Source organism: Cupressus sempervirens, chromosome 2, assembly GCF_028749045.1.
Source record: "Cupressus sempervirens isolate cs-2001-9-10 chromosome 2, ASM2874904v1, whole genome shotgun sequence".
Lineage (NCBI taxonomy): Eukaryota > Viridiplantae > Streptophyta > Pinopsida > Cupressales > Cupressaceae > Cupressus > Cupressus sempervirens.
The window spans coordinates 450,209,864-450,214,428 of record NC_143119.1 but is presented as its reverse complement, the minus strand read 5'-3'; positions in this window follow the sequence as shown (position 1 = coordinate 450,214,428).

The window sequence follows — 4,565 nt, the reverse complement described above, 5'->3', positions numbered from 1 at the left end:
AAATATTCATTGATAAAGTTTTATAGGTGAGAGTTAGGATATTAAGGATATCTACTAAAACTATATTATTTTTGTCATAATGAATAGAATTTGGTTTTAGATTTTATTTTATTTTATTGTGATGTGAATATTTTAATAGTCTGTAATAGCATCAACCAAATCTTGAGTTTTCCATACAATTTCTAGAATGAAAATGTGCTTCTACAGGCCTCTTTTATATGTATTTTTGAAAACTTATTTGATGGTTAAGGTCTTACTATATAGTCTTATAGAATTGGTGTTTTAATTCTTAAATGATATTAATCTACCACCTTTTTATGCATTATGCTCAACAAATCAACTATTGCAAGATCATCAAAATCTACGCAAATTTCTTATGAATTCCTGCTTAATAATTTTCATGCACCTCAGATGCTATGTATTTCAATGATACCTACATTTCATGAAATAACCATCTACATATTCATTTAACTATCTATTATAACTGATGGATCAACATTGGAACAACATTGTAACGCCCCGCCAAGGGATCCAAAAGAATTAACCTAAAGTTTCACTAAGTTTGCTAAACATTTTTTTTTTTTTTTAAGTAAGAATGTATAACATACACATCAAACACATAGTAGCGGAAGCAATAACATGTAATCATTGACAAACATACATCGCAAGTTACATTTCTTAAAGATTCCAAGACGTTGAGTCACATTTAAATTTAATTAAATTCTAAGTCTAAAAACTAATACATACATAATAAAGAATAATCAGAAACTCCAATGTCCATAATATACATTTGTTCCGAATGCTCCTTGGCAAATTAATTCAGAATGCTCCATCATCCACTGTACATGTCACAGGGTATGAAAGGTTTAAAAGAATATACATATGTAAAGATCAAGATACAACATCCTCAAATCCATAATACAAGGTACTGTAAAAATATATGAAACTATTCACCATACATGATACATCCATACATCCATAATGATAAAACATCTATCATAAAATCTAACCATCCGTCATAATAATCCAAGAACATAGTGAAGGTAAAAGCCAATCACGAAATCTCCAGCCACGGTGACCACGGAATGGATCTCAATGGTAAGAGTAAAAGCACTACCACCCGACCGCGTGGAACCTAAATGGTCCACTCCCACCGCGCTGAGGAGATAGTCTCAAGTCCCAAACAAGGTATCAAAACACAAAACACAAGTACTCTCTAAGTCTGGGAAATCCTAAAAGTATACTAACTTAAGGGTTCCAACATAGATAGACATCTAGACCCAGAGGCACCCCAAAGACACGTAGGAAACCTAATATGCAAGCGGAAAAGTGTCATCGCAAAAGTCACGTAGAAGTTACCCGAGCAATCCCTTAGGAATCTCGGGTCCCTACTGATCCCTGCGGCCATTAGTATCCTCTCGTACTGACGAGGCATACTATGGAATGCAAGGTCGTAACCAAGCGTTCTCTCTACCCCATCCTAGTCTGTACTAGCACTCAAGGCATGGGAGAGAACATACAATTATCTTATTAGGTTCATTTTCCCTTATTTAGTGTAAATGTTTTCACTTATTAAAACAACTTACAATGGGTTACTCCAGGCAGCCTCTTAGGGCCCCGATCCCCATTGCAAGCCACTTCCCGACTCTACACATAGATAACCTACCCTAGGCTCATGAAATCACAAATCAAGAATCATAATAAAATCACCTCAGTCCTATACAAGCAATTGAAAAACATCATAAAAGATAAGCCACAAAATTACATCAGTTCTTCATGAGCAACAGATAAGCATCCAATAATAATCATATGATCACGACAGTTCTCTATCAGCAACTGAAGGCATCAATGATAAATCACAAAATCCAATGATTCTCCAATGAGCAACCAGAAAGTAACCCAATAGAAAATTACAATAATGATCAAAGACTCCAAAATGGTCAAGTCAAAACATGACATCATCAAGAACATAACAAACACTTCAGTCCTCTGAAGCGACCGAAAAGCAAACCAAGTATAACTGATCGAGACTCAAAAATGGTTAAGTCAAGTATCTCAAATACATACACCTCAGCTTCACACAAGGAAACTGGAAAGCAATAACAAATAGTAAACACAATCATGTCATAGAGCACTTCATCACATTACCATGGTTGGGTTAAGAAAGATCGAGACCAAATCATCATGACATCACATTCACAACCCCGAGCCTCTAGTAACAACCTAAATTGGTCAACGCTAAACCAATCCCAAAACACTCAAAGCACAAGGACAACATCAAAGTCTCAAAGATTGGATTTGAAAGTATATTATTGAGTTAAGGTAAGGTTTATGTTTCAGTTTAACGTCGAATTCAAGTAACTAGGTTTTCATAACTACCCCTTACGATTAACCCAATTCTATAATAACTTCCATTAAGTCAATATTCCAAATCTACCATTTAATCAATTAATATTCATTATTAATTAACTTTAATTAAACTAATTTTAATAATCATTTGTTCTTATCTTAATCTATTCATTACTTGTTAATTTATTAATATTAAACCAAAATTATTAATAAATTAATATTTACAAACTATGTTAAATGCATTATTATTTAATTATTAAATATGAATAAAAATTAAAATATTTATTAATTTAAAAATATATATATATTAAAAATTTATTAATTAAAAATTGTAAATAATAATACAATTTGTTTTATAAATAATAAAAATTATATTAAAAAAAAATTTAAAAAAAAAATAAAACTTTAATACATACGTTTAAAGCCCGTCGGCTTTGCCGCAGGCCTGCCGTCGCAGGGCCTGCGGCGGCAGGTACGTTGTACCTGCCGTCGCAGTACCTGCGACGTAGGTACTGTCAGTCGTCGGCAATGGGGGGTGGGTACGGGTGATCCCCTCCCCCCCCCACTTAAAACAATAATTTTATATATATATATTTTTTGTATAAAAACAATTTGTTTTTAAAACGTTTTCTATAAATAAAGTCATGTATTATATATATCGATTTCAAGTAAATTTACTTTATTAAATTTTATCAATCATAAAATTTAAATAAAATAAATCAATCATATTTATTTTCCAACTTAGAGTTTTCTTCATCCAATTTCACAACCCTAACCTTATTAAATTTCTCAAATTCCATTTAATTCAAACTCAAATCTTGATTTAATTCTTATTTATTTCAATTGTTGACTGAGGTTTGTAAACAATTTTTCAATCTAGATTTAAAAATGAAAACGAGTAGCAAAAGATTTAGAACGAAGAAATGACACATTCGAGAAGGCAAGTTCTTACAATCACGGAGTAGACAAGAATATCAATTTGCATAATTCAATCAGTGATCAAAACACAAGACCCTACCTGAACCTGATGCTATTATGCAATCTCCAGGAACTGTAAGAGAATTCGCTCCTCTCAATAACCTTCTTCTCGAAAACTTTCTTGGTATCAGCCTTCTGAAATTCGCTTCCAAAAATTGTCTCCCAAAAATTCCCGTCCAAATACGTCTATCTCAAAAATGAACCCCCAAAGTTGTGATAAGCAATTTCTCCTCAAATCGGGGCACTAATTGTGCGTTTACCCGAGAAGACTCTTTGCACAACTCAGTTAACTCCAAATTAACCTTTATTATCTTTTCTTTTTTTTTTGCATTCATCTTTCATGCATATTAAGTTGAATTATTAAATAACTTTAATATTCCACTTGACTTCTATTTTTAATCTTTATTACTTTTAACCTCATGCGCACTTTATGAAATTAAAGTAACATTATTTTCACTTATTTTTTTATCTTTTAATAAATTTCTTTTATTTAATCTTATGCATAAGTCATGCGAACTAGAATCTTTTATTAAATAATTATATTTTCACTTTTTAAATTATTTTAGAAACTAAATTGATAAAAATATTTATTAACTCAAATAATAATAATATTTAGCATTTATTTAAAAATTAACTCTAAATATATTATTATTAAATTAACTAAATATTATCACGTTCTAAATTTAGACTTAAAGCTTTTATCTCCAAATTTAATTCCTTTCATTTAATTAATTTCCCAATTTAAATAAAAAATAATAATTAAATATTAAAATGTCATAATAATCTTCTATTAAATTAAATCATTAATTAATCGTTTTAATTAAATTTTTTTATATTTAAACTCATGCTTAGATCATGCGATCTAGAAACCTTTAATAATTTAATATCTTTTCCACTTTTAATTTATTTAAGAAACTTTAATTGATAAAATTATTTATTAATTCAATTAATAATAATATTAAGCATTTATTTAAAAATGAACTCTAAATATATATTATTATTAAATTAAATAAATATTATCACATTCTAAAATTATACTTAAAATTTTTATTTCCAAATTTAATACTTTTTATTCAATTAATTTCTCAATTAATTAAATATAATTAAATATTAAAATATCATAATAAATTTCTATTAAATTAAATCATTAATTAATCCTTTTAATTAAACTTAATTAATAGAAAATACATCAAGGACTCATAAAGCAACATATGAAAACCCATCATAGAAGAACACAT